A 14,128-nucleotide genomic window follows, 5' to 3' on the forward strand; every position below is an offset into this window, starting at 1 on the left:
GAGAGAAAGAAGAGAGAGAGTAAAAGAAAGACAAAAGGAAGAACTAACTGAACTACAGTACAATGAGTGTGAAAGAAAAAAAAATGGAGAAAGAGAAAGAGGGTTAGGAAACTAAAGCAGTGGTACTAAGAGAATATAAAAAAGATAAAAAGTGGTGGAAGGAACTGAGGAAATGCAGATAGTTCCTATTAGATTAAGAAGTTGTGAATGAAGTACACTAAAGAAACAGCAATGAAAAAAGAGTGTAAATCAGTAAAGAGAGGTAAATAAGGGTGAAAAAGAAAATGAGTGCATAACAATGTGAACACAATATAAATTACATAATGCAAACTACACAATAACTTCTACAATATGTTACATTATTTATTTTTGCTGTTCTCAGAATATATTGAATTCCACTTAAATTAGTGAGTTCAAAGTCTTCATCATATAACAGCGGGAAAAAAAAAACACAATCTAAAAGATTGTGTTTAAAAAAACCCATTCAAACATACATCTCATATATGTACACTAATCTTTGATTCACTTACTTTTCCATGAGGCCAAGTAGAAGATAGTGAAGGTCCTTTTGGTAGAAAAAAAGTCTGCTGTTCCTTATGAGTTCCATTTCATCGACTTCCTATGAAAAAAGATCTAAAAACATCATACCATACACAATCCTCACGGCCAATTTGTGTCTGATATATCGGTATTTTTTACTTTGAGATCCACTTAAAGTATCTACATGAGATAAATAATTTCAAATATTAGATTAACTAACTAACTAACTAACTTTTATTAACTATTCCCGTCTTCAAAGGCCAATTCCCTTTACTAAAACTTTGGTTTTAAAAACACTAGATAAGAATTTGTAGAGTCATAAGGCAAACGTTGTTTATAAGTTAAATGAGAATCATTGCAGTAACTCCATCCATTTTCAGATTTTAAGTAGCATGTATAATGTCCTGAGGTGGTCGAAGGTCCATCATGATAAATAATAGCTTCAGTTGTAAAGGTCCTTCCAGAAATTGATAACTGAGAAGCCACAAAATTTTTGATAGAAGTTGTCAATTTAGTTCCATCAGGTCTACATCGTTGGAAAACTAAAATGATATACTGCCCATACCTTTGTATAAATAATGTGGACAGCATTGTACAGTTACATTGGGTACACACCATATTATGATCTGCTGCTTTAACTAGATTTTTAAAAGACACTGATTTACAGTCTGGTAAAGTCAAATATATAAATCTTTCAGTGTCTATTGTAGTAGTACTTGATAAACTACAATTGTGGCACTCATGCTGCCATTGATAAGAAAGACTGAAAAGATTATCTACATCTACACCTTCATCTTCCAAAACACCAAACATATACATTAAAAATTCCTGACAATCCTGCTGAATGTTCTGTGAAAATTTATCTTGACCAGAACACAAATCTAAAATATTTCGAATTTCTGTTACACTTTCTATTTGTGCTGTAACACTGCTACATTTCTGAAACACAGAATTCAATAAACCACACAATCTTTGATCCCGATTTTCAACAATCTGTTCTTGTAAACTTTTAAGAAAAAAAACAACATTAACCACTACATTAGCATAGCAGTTGACACCAGAACTGTTTTCAAACTGAAATCCAACAACATTTTCTCCACAATTCTTTTTCTTCCTGTTTTCAATTACAGTTTTCTCTACTTTTTGTCTTTTTGCAACTACCTCACTACAATTATCCTCATTTCTTCTTTTTCGGCCTACCACACGTTTTTCAAACAGAGGATATTGAGGCAAATGTGGAGCATACTCTCTTCTTAACCTATTGTATTCTTTAACACAATCTAGATCGGCAGAAATATTTGTCTCATCACATGCAATCAAATACAATCCTGATAAAGTTCTGACTCGAGATAATGCCACATATGCCATACCCTCTTTAAACACAGATCTTCCAATGTTCACCAATGCACTATCTACACTTAAACCTTGAGATTTATGAATTGTCACTGCATACGCCAAACAAACAGGAAACTGTTTTCGGCGAACATATAAGTCTTTTACAAGTAAAAATCTAGCAGAACAACGACTTATTTGTTGTACTTGTTCAATGCCATCAAATTTTATTTTTAAAAATTCAATTCCATCTCTATTTCTGTAATTCACAAAATCAACAACATAACCCATTGCTCCATTTACCAGACCGCTTTCAACATTTAAATTCCTTCTCAAAATGATACGACAATTTAAACACACATTCAGAGTCTTTTCAAAACCAGCTGTTTTTGAAATACTTTTCTCCAATGAATGCAATTTAATTTTCAAATTTTCTGACAAAACAATTGTTGCACCCATATGCTCTATTTTATCTATTGCTTCTAGTTTCACAATCTCTTCATTTTCTAAGTCTAACATTTTTTGGTTGAAGATGGAACATTCTTGCAGAGTTGGCATCAAACATATCCCAGATTTCTTCTCAGTCATTTTTTTAAAAATATTCTCTGGAAGAATGTTTTCATTTGGATACAAATTTGAAATTAATCGACTATGCAAAGCTTTTTTCCCTTTCTCAGTCATTTTGCCAATTCTTACATCTTGTAGAATATTTTTATAATCTTCATCCTTAGCCTGTCGCATATTTTGAAGCAGTTCAGCATATTTAAAATTTAGCCATATATTAACATTTCCAATGCTTCCAAGGGACTTCCTGGTATCTTCATGCGTGAGCATTTTAAACACTGGTTGTCCTTTTACTGGAGTCAACTGCAATAGATCTCCAAAAACAATAATGTGTTTTCCTCCAAATAACACATCATAGTCTGTTTTAAGAATTTCTTGCATTCTCAAATGCACAAAAGCAAGCATTAGATTTGAGACCATGCTTACTTCATCTATGATAAGAAGTTTCATTTTCTTCAAGACTCTTGAAACTTCAGAACACGCATCTCCAGATAGCTTGTTGTAATGCAATTTATTATCATGTTCAACTGGCAGCATCAATAAACGATGTAGAGTAATCCCTTTAATGTTATGTGCTGCCAGACCAGTTGGAGCAGTTACAACACAAGACAGTGGTGAATCAGTCCTTTTCTGCAGATAACTTGCAACGGCTTTAATTAGAAAACTTTTTCCTGTCCCCGCTTCTCCACTTACATACAGTCGGACAGGGTCAAATAATATACATGAGCACTCTTTTTTCTCATGTCTGAATCCATGTTCAATCTGCTCTGTGACTTCATCATATATCTTTTTCTGCTCAATGTTTAGTTGCGTTACCAAATCTTCTAAGTTAACTCCATCCTCTTGAGCTTGTTCCATAGCTCTTTCCACCTCATCCATGGCAGTGGCAGCTTCATTTTGGATAATTGGTCCTCCTAGTGGATCCTGGCTCAATGAAGTAGAACTCTGACTATCTTGAGAACTGTTTCTAGCTATCTCTTCAGCAATTGTGGTTTCTTGCTCCATTTCTTCATTCAACATTTGCAGATAATTTAGAAAAATAGGACATTCTATGGTATCCTTAGTTGCATTAAAAGAGTCTTCATAACAGAGAAAATCTCCAAGTAGTTCCTCTTCTGTACGCCATGGCTTAAAGAGTTGCAAAAGAGCTAAGTAGTAAAATTCTCTTTTGTCTGGAACTTCACAACTCAATTTTCGATGATTAATCAAATGGCCTTTTTTCTGCTTCACTAGACATCCTTCATAGCCAATGAGTGCATATTTTCCATTATTGATATCTTCTGTGATGTTCCTCTTATAACTGTAGTTTTGAAGAACTTCATACAAACATGTGTTCTCAAGGTGAGTACTTCTATTTGGATAGTATGTATCCAACATATTTGTCTTCAAAATATCTGTACTGTTTGGTTCTTTTTCCGCCAAATATTCAATTTCTTGTACAGATTTCAAAACTCGGTTTCGTGTGGCAACAAGACCAAGACTCACCCAAATGATTGTTCTTGATTTGGCATAGAGACTTGCTGATGATAACCGATCAGAACATTCATATGCTCCAATTTCTCGATGCGACAACATCTTCAGACTGAAACTGTATAATTTCTTGCTTAGACTCTTTTCATGTGAAATGTCCTCCCACATTTCCTTCAGTTCTGTCTTTTCTTTTTTGGTGATGTAAGATGTCACATATCGAGCCACAGCAATAGAGTTGTCAGCAACGAACTGAATATCCATGTTAGCATTCCACATGGACAAAATCACTGGGTTGTAATCGTTGATGTACTTAGATTCTTCATTTCTTTTCAAATTATATGTGTTTTTGGGAGATTTTCTCGTCACAGTATGTCGTAGAGATGACATCAAATTATTTACTCTTCCCTTAGAAATCACTGGTCGAGGAAATGCAAAACGACATTTCGTGTAGTACTTTTCCTTGTTTTTAAATTTTCGACGACAGTACTTTCCACAACGATGAGATTGAAAACGTAAAACTTGTTGCCTTAAATTGTTTTCTTCAGTAGATTTTGGAACAGCACATGTTGAATACTCTTCAATGAAACTCATCACTGTTTCATCTGAATCTGTTCCAAATTTGGGTGCATCTTTAATCCACAACAACATATGTATATGAGGAGCACCTCTCGCTTGATATTCCTTCCTCCAAAAGAAATCCAAAACCTCTCCAAGGGGAGGATTTTTTTTGTTGGTAATAAAAGACATCATAGCTTCAAATCTATGATTAAAATATCTGCAAACATTCACTGGATCTAAAGAACACAGTTCTCCTGGTGTTTTCAATTCTATATTTGGTATGTTTTCATTTGCCTCTCGTAGAAATTGAAGTAAATCGTCCCATGCATACTCAGCACAGCTAAGAGTGAGGAACCATGTAGGAGTTCCTAAGTTTCTTAGCATACATTTCAATTCTCCATGACGACGAAACCAATACTCATTGGTTCCACGTTGACATGCCATGAGATTGATTAGCTGAGATTCCAAAATACTGTCTTGCAGATTAACTTTCTCCATAAAGTCCCTTGCACATACATTTTGCAAATGAGGTCCACTTTTTAATATATGATTAACTGCATAAGAAAGCCCAGACAAATCACTTTCAAACAGTAGATGAAATAAATATGGAATGCATTGACGAAACCTTGGATCTTCTGCATATAATCTTAGAGTCCGGTATTCAGCTGCAGGAATTTGAACTGGTCGATCATCATATCGTCCACCACAACCTGTTGGAAATAATTGTGGAAAACAACGAGCTTCCAAACTTTCTTCCCATACACTAATGGGACTTCCTTTTGCTGCCTTCATTTGAAACAAGTCAATTGCATTTCCCATTACTTCTTTGGAATGCAAAGGATGAACAGTATAATGTTCATATATTTCTTCAGTTCTAGACACATCAACTTTTTCAATTTGACCAACTGAAGAATCACTATCTTCTTCTGTAGCTGTTTCCTCAACTCCAACACTTACATGTTTGTAGTACTCATTGTTTTTAACTAAATACAACGTTGCCTTCTTGACTTTTTTCACATCCACTAAATCTTGCCAAATTTTCTTACTCTTTGTTGGAACCCCATTAACTAGAATAACTAAAGGATCTTCTTCTACTCTTTCTACACCAATTGTATTAATATTTTTCTTTACATCTAGAGGCAAATAAACAACTCTTCCCTTTAATCCTCTCAGTAAATCTGATGGAGGCAATTTCCCTGTCTTAGGCTCCATGCGTACAATAGCCTGAAAAGGATGGACACATTGAATCAAAATAGATTCATAAGTATTTAGATCCATCAATTCAGAAGGAATATCTATCAACTGAAGATTATTATAAACTGCTCTTGCAGGCATTCTATTTTCATTTAATTTTTTCAAACAATAAGTGCAAATACGCTGATCCAAACTCAAATCAAAAGAATTCTCCACCAACAAATAACTTACAAAATCCTCCCATTCACTATTATTTTCCAATTCACTTTTTGCATATAAATCAACTAACCTAGTCTGAATTTTATAATGAGTCCGTCGACAACACACACAAGTTACATTAGGCCTCTCACTTGATTTCACCTTAAACTTGATAATTTCCTCATCAAACTTTTCAATACTTGAAATTTGTCCATTATCTTCTGCATTGCCATCCATTACTATATCTATTTCTACACTGTCCTCTTTGTTCCCAAAATAACAAAACTCAATTTCTTCACAAATAGTCTTCACATCCACTTCAGATCCATGCAAAAGAGCACTATTTAACTGTTTAAGCTTAAGTGCAGGACTTTTTGCATAATACAACTTCCTCACTAATTTCCTTACGTTATTATGATGCACTGCTAACATCCTAAAATGATGAAAAACACTCCGACAAACTTTTCTAGAAAGACATGCTAGTGAATGCCCTTGCAAACCTGTGCTTTCTCTCACTCTGCAAGGATCTAACTCTTGCAGGATCTTCATTTTTTGTTTGAGACTTTTTTTACTATATGTACGTAAGAAATTTCGAAGCAAATCAATTGATTCCTGTCGCACACTACAAATACTACTGCATTTCCATGTGTACACTGGACCCTTAGTACGTCTCCCTAAAACTTCATCAGCTAACACCTCTTCTGCATCTCTAGGTACAAGTTTCTCTTTTTCCATCACACAACTATCTTTCACCTCATAGGCACGACCACTGGTGTCAACCGCATGCACCAAATCATTTTCCTGAAAGTAACTCTCCTCATTAAAAAAAGGCTCAGAACTTGAACTATGCATCCATTCACCAGAAAATACTTCACAAAAATTACTCCGATTAATAATTCTTTTCCATCTACTGTTCGATTTGAAAACATCCATTGCCTTATTAAGTATCCTAATTCTATTGATTATTAAAATAAATAATTTTTTCTTAACTTCAAAAGCCTGATCAACAATCTTTTCTACACTTTTCTTTTTCTTGTAAAAAGCAGCTTTTAGTTTACTTTTCTTTTCATTTTTTAGCAAATTTAAAACTACCCTATTGCGAAACATTCGCCTACGAATGTCCCTAAAAACATTTACCCTTCTATTGCTAACCATTCTCTTCTCTCCTGGTCCAATGGAAACATTTTTTGTGGGCTTCTCTTTCCTTTTTAGATTTGTTGACTTTTTCTGTATATTCACATTAGCAATTTCATTTTTTTTCCTACGACATATGTTACGAAGAAAAGACTTAATTGGCTTACCAGAAGCTTTTCTGGTGTTTTTTGAAGTAGTTGTTGAAGAGGATTCCATAAACTCTGTTGTTGATGTTCTCCTTTTCCGTATGGTATTTTTGATTTTTCTTTGCCTTGAAGGCATTTTTGCTTGCTTTTCAGAAGTTGATTTGAATCTGTTGTTCTGTTAAAAAAACACATGAAAGACCACTATTAGCAAACAACAAAGTAATGTTAAAAAGCAAACAATATAAACAATAAATTGCAACATATTTAAGTTTATACAATAGCAACTCATGGCTTTATTTTTAAAGGCCTTGCGCCACCAGTACGTCACTTATTACCCATGTTTAAAGTCAAGCATCAGCTGCACATGGCATTCATAAATAAGGGCCAAATGCAAATACCAATCAATTGCACCCAAAAATCGATTTTTCAATAACATGTAAGAAACACTGCGCAAAACCTAAGTACAACCACTCAATATCATCAAACAAAGTCAGGGTCTGATTTATAAAGGCCTTGCGCCACCAGTGCGTCACTTATTACCCATGTTTAAAGTCTTGCATCGGCTGCACATGGCAATCATAAATAAGGGCCAAATACATATACCAATCAATTGCACCCAAAAATCGATTTTTGAATAACATGTAAGAAACACTGCGCAGAACCTATGTACAACCAATCAATATCATCAAACAAAGTCAGGGCCTTATTTATGAAAGCCTTGCGCCACCAGTGCGTCACTTATTACCCATGTTTAAAGTCATGCATCAGTTGCACATGGCAATCATAAATAAGGGCCAAATATATATACCAATCAATTGCACCCCAAAATCGATTTTTCAATAACATGTAAGAAACACTGCGCAAAACCTAAGTACAACCACTCAATATCATCAAACAAAGTCAGGGCCTTATTTATGAAAGCCTTGCACCACCAGTGCGTCACGTATTACCCATGTTGAAAGTCATGCATCGGCTGCACATGGCAATCATAAATAAGGGCCAAATACATATACCAATCAATTGCACCCAAAAATCGATTTTTGAATAACATGTAAGAAACACTGCGCAGAACCTAAGTACAACCACTCAATATCATCAAACAAAGTCAGGGTCTGATTTATAAAGGCCTTGCGCCACCAGTGCATCACTTATTACCCATGTTGAAAGTCATGCATCGGCTGCACATGGCAATCATAAATAAGGGCCAAATACATATACCAATCAATTGCACCCAAAAATCAATTTTTGAATAACATGTAAGAAACACTGCGCAGAACCTATGTACAACCAATCAATATCATCAAACAAAGTCAGGGCCTTATTTATGAAAGCCTTGCGCCACCAGTGCGTCACGTATTACCCATGTTTAAAGTCATGCATCGGCTGCACATGGCAATCATAAATAAGGGCCAAATACATATACCAATCAATTGCACCCAAAAATCGATTTTTGAATAGCATGTAAGAAACACTGCGCAAAACCTAAGTACAACCACTCAATATCATCAAACAAAGTCAGGGCCTTATTTATGAAAGCCTTGCGCCACCAGTGCGTCACATATTACCCATGTTGAAAGTCATGCATCGGCTGCACATGGCAATCATAAATAAGGGCCAAATACATATACCAATCAATTGCACCCAAAAATCAATTTTTGAATAACATGTAAGAAACACTGCGCAGAACCTATGTACAACCAATCAATATCATCAAACAAAGTCAGGGCCTTATTTATGAAAGCCTTGCGCCACCAGTGCGTCACTTATTACCCATGTTTAAAGTCATGCATCAGCTGCACATGGCAATCATAAATAAGGGCCAAATACATATACCAATCAATTGCACCCAAAAATCGATTTTTGAATAACATGTAAGAAACACTGTGCAGAACCTATGTACAACCAATCAATATCATCAAACAAAGTCAGAGCCTTATTTATGAAAGCCTTGCGCCACCAGTGCGTCACTTATTACCCATGTTTAAAGTCATGCATCAGCTGCACATGGCAATCATAAATAAGTGCCAAATACATATACCAATCAATTGCACCCAAAAATCGATTTTTGAATAACATGTAAGGAACACTGCACAGAACCTAAGTACAACCACTCAATATCATCAAACAAAGTCAGGCCTTATTTATGAAAGCCTTGCGCCACCAGTGCGTCACTTATTACCCATGTTTAAAGTCATGCATCAGTTGCACATGGCAATCATAAATTAGGGCCAAATACATATACTAATCAATTGCACCCAAAAATCAATTTTACAATAACATGTAAGAAACACGGCGCAGAACCTAAGTACAACCAATCAATATCATCAAACAAAGTCAGGGCCTTATTTATGAAAGCCTTGCGCCACCAGTGCGTCACGTATTACCCATGTTGAAAGTCATGCATCGGCAGCACATGGCAATCATAAATAAGGGCCAAATACATATACCAATCAATTGCACCCAAAAATTGATTTTTGAATAACATGTAAGGAACACTGCACAGAACCTAAGTACAACCACTCAATATCATCAAACAAAGTCAGGGCCTTATTTATGAAAGCCTTGCGCCACCAGTGCGTCACGTATTACCCATGTTTAAAGTCATGCATCGGCTGCACATGGCAATCATAAATAAGGGCCAAATACATATACCAATCAATTGCACCCAAAAATCGATTTTTGAATAGCATGTAAGAAACACTGCGCAAAACCTAAGTACAACCACTCAATATCATCAAACAAAGTCAGGGCCTTATTTATGAAAGCCTTGCGCCACCAGTGCGTCACGTATTACCCATGTTGAAAGTCATGCATCGGCTGCACATGGCAATCATAAATAAGGGCCAAATACATATACCAATCAATTGCACCCAAAAATCGATTTTTGAATAACATGTAAGAAACACTGTGCAGAACCTATGTACAACCAATCAATATCATCAAACAAAGTCAGAGCCTTATTTATGAAAGCCTTGCGCCACCAGTGCGTCACTTATTACCCATGTTTAAAGTCATGCATCAGCTGCACATGGCAATCATAAATAAGTGCCAAATACATATACCAATCAATTGCACCCAAAAATCGATTTTTGAATAACATGTAAGGAACACTGCACAGAACCTAAGTACAACCACTCAATATCATCAAACAAAGTCAGGCCTTATTTATGAAAGCCTTGCGCCACCAGTGCGTCACTTATTACCCATGTTTAAAGTCATGCATCAGTTGCACATGGCAATCATAAATTAGGGCAAAATACATATACTAATCAATTGCACCCAAAAATCAATTTTACAATAACATGTAAGAAACACGGCGCAGAACCTAAGTACAACCAATCAATATCATCAAACAAAGTCAGGGCCTTATTTATGAAAGCCTTGCGCCACCAGTGCGTCACGTCTTACCCATGTTGAAAGTCATGCATCGGCTGCACATGGCAATCATAAATAAGGGCCAAATACATATACCAATCAATTGCACCCAAAAATCGATTTTTGAATAACATGTAAGGAACACTGCACAGAACCTAAGTACAACCACTCAATATCATCAAACAAAGTCAGGGCCTTATTTATGAAAGCCTTGCGCCACCAGTGCGTCACTTATTACCCATGTTTAAAGTCATGCATCAGCTGCACATGGCATTCATAAATAAGGGCCAAATACATATACCAATCAATTGCACCCAAAAATCGATTTTTCAATAACATGTAAGAAGCACTGTGCAGAACCTATGTACAACCAATCAATATCATCAAACAAAGTCAGAGCCTTATTTATGAAAGCCTTGCGCCACCAGTGCGTCACCTATTACCCATGTTTAAAGTCATGCATCAGCTGCACATGGCAATCATAAATAAGGGCCAAATACATATACCAATCAATTGCACCCAAAAATCGATTTTTGAATAACATGTAAGGAACACTGCACAGAACCTAAGTACAACCACTCAATATCATCAAACAAAGTCAGGCCTTATTTATGAAAGCCTTGCGCCACCAGTGCGTCACTTATTACCCATGTTTAAAGTCATGCATCAGTTGCACATGGCAATCATAAATTAGGGCAAAATACATATACTAATCAATTGCACCCAAAAATCGATTTTTCAATAACATGTAAGAAACACGGCGCAGAACCTAAGTACAACCAATCAATATCATCAAACAAAGTCAGGGCCTTATTTATGAAAGCCTTGCGCCACCAGTGCGTCACTTATTACCCATGTTTAAAGTCATGCATCAGCTGCACATGGCATTCATAAATAAGGGCCAAATACATATACCAATCAATTGCACCCAAAAATCGATTTTTGAATAACATGTAAGGAACACTGCACAGAACCTAAGTACAACCACTCAATATCATCAAACAAAGTCAGGGCCTTATTTATGAAAGCCTTGCGCCACCAGTGCGTCACTTATTACCCATGTTTAAAGTCATGCATCAACTGCACATGGCAATCATAAAAAAGGCCAAATAAAAATACCATTCATTTGCACCCAAAATCGATTTTTAAATAACATGTAAAAAACACTGCGCAGGACTTATATACTAACATACAATTTCACTTCTAAAACATAACTATCTGCTTCCAAATATTCTCCATAGAGAAAATAAATCTCTATCTAAATTAAATGAATCATTACTTACCTTTAGAAATGCTTTTGGAGATTGAAAACAGTGTCAGACACACACACCAATTTTTCTTTAGCAGAGGAAAAGGTGTGCTCTCAATACACTGAAACCAAGACTGGCATAGAAAATCTCTATCTTTGTACACATATGCCTTAATTCAACCAATGAAAACTCTTCCCTCACTATTTTCAAACCAACACCCATCCCCCTCTCAGACCTTTCTATCTGTTACCATAGCAACTCCCTCCTAACTGAACTCTAAGGTTCAAAAGTTTATCTTACAATGTTGCAAATTAACTCAGCAAGGATGTTTGACCTCTCAATACAGCAGCCTATACAGGGTATTTTTGCTTTTGGTGACTTTTTTTAAACCATTCAAATTGCTTCTTTCACACAACATAACCATGCACCCTAACTTTCAGTTTTCAACTATCTGAATCCACCAATCATTGCTTATGATTCAAGAGCAGAGAAACTCCACAATTATTTTTTTGTGAACTCCTACTGTTCCAACTGCCATTTCATTCCCACACTTCATCTGACTGGACCAGAACCTTCTCACATCATGTACTCTGTTTGGGTTATTGGACATAGCTACATCCACTGGGCTCAAAGGTATGCAGCTAGCAGAAATTTTCATAACCTTGATTTATCAAATGTGGAAATCAAGTGGATTGGCCACAGAGGATTAAAATGTCACCAATTGATACCATTGGTGAAAACCTTTTTGCATCTGCCAGAACCTGACCTTATAATTGTGCACTGTGGTGGAAACGATCTAGGCACATTAACTGGGGTAGGTCTGGAAATGCTATTAAAGGACACCTTTCATCAATTGATGATACTTTTTCCCCACACTGCCTTGGTATATTCCAATATATGCCAAAGACAGAAATGGAACTGGTCCAACCAATTTGGTCCACAATTTGAGAAAGCACGGAAACATGTAAATAAATCTGTTTCTGCTTACATGAGAGACTATGGAATGGGTTCATTATACAATAATAACTTGCGTTACAACATGCAAGACATCTACAGAGGAGATGGAGTGCACTTCTCAGATGAGGGGAATAGAATATTCCTCCTGAATTTAAGAATGTGTATTGGAACCTACTTGTAGGTACCTAAATCAACCACAGAACCCAAAAGCTCTTTTCAGAGCTACCCTAACTCTGATCATTCAAAGCGTTTATTTTTTTCTAACTTTTTTCACTATTTTTCACCAAAGTACGCGTACGAGTACGCTTAAAGGTGCGCGCACCAGGCGCTACCCCCGCGAAAAATTAAAGAATTTTTTTTTTTTTTTTTACGTTTATGAGCCTCCTAAGCCCCCCTCAGAAAACCTAGAGGGTCAAGAAGTCTCTACAGTTCCCCCTTCTATCCATTCCGAACATTGTTTACCCTCCATCTTGTGTCTCGATTGTTCCGAAACACAAAATGGATGACTCCCGTTACGCTGCCCGTGCGCGTACTGGAGCGCGCACTAGTAAGCGCAAAATAAAAAAAGGTGGGAAAGTAATTTACGGAAAACCCAATGGAGACACTTTCATCAAATATAGAATACGCCCTACTACATAGCAGTCCCTACCATTTGCCCAAATTTGGTGAAATTCCATTGAGACATTTAGGCTACAGGCCTGTCTAAATATCCTGAGGTAAATTACATGACAAAAACACACTTGTAATGTTAGAATTTACAACCAATTAAAAAGTATCTTTCATTTTCTACAATTTTTTCCTGTCGTTTGATTGGTTAAGTACAACAATATATATAAAAGAAGAGAGGGAAACACAGCCATTTTGACTACTGCTTCCTGAAGTACACTTGAAAACAAATTTCACTGTCAACTTCAACTAATTTCTCTAAGGTAACTTCTAATTATGGAAGTATATTGTACACGTTAAGTTTATTTCTTAAAAAATATTCTGTTAGTGATATGCTATCCCTCTTTAATAGTTAGAGATAGACATAGACTTCTCTGTAATAGTTATGGATTGAGTTAGGCTTCTCTGGTATACTAGCTCTACTAATATAGTTAATTTATATGCAATTTTCAGAAAGAAAATGGAAGGAGAAAATAAGGCAAATGATACTTCTATCAAAGTAAAGGTGGAAAAACCAGAAGATGAAAAAAAAGAAGTTGATTTCATGGATGACTCTTTGGATGAACAGTTTATAGAATGTTTGGAAGAAATTGAATCATGTACATATAATTATGAGGAAATTCCGGACAATATTATGTTAGAAATTTTATTAAATTATGAAAAAGAATCAGAGGAATAAATTTATCTTTAATAATTTCAATTGTTTCAGACAATATTTTTTTTTATATGTAATTCATGAAGTAT

General features: G+C 35.7%; 1 long non-coding RNA gene across 1 annotated transcript; it reads right to left on the reverse strand.

Moving 5' to 3' along the window:
- Positions 1–530: 530 nt before the first annotated feature.
- Positions 531–11,899, reverse strand: LOC147724086 (uncharacterized). Its single transcript, XR_015310078.1, has 3 exons — positions 11,795–11,899; positions 7,158–7,311; positions 531–619 (listed from the first exon to the last, which is right to left on the reverse strand). It is a non-coding gene; the product is annotated as an uncharacterized LOC147724086 (long non-coding RNA).
- Between the last annotated feature and the right edge of the window lie 2,229 nt (positions 11,900–14,128).

The sequence above is a fragment of the Lissotriton vulgaris genome, chromosome 4_1 (genome assembly GCF_964263255.1).
Source record: "Lissotriton vulgaris chromosome 4_1, aLisVul1.2, whole genome shotgun sequence".
Classification (NCBI taxonomy): Eukaryota; Metazoa; Chordata; class Amphibia; order Caudata; family Salamandridae; genus Lissotriton; species Lissotriton vulgaris.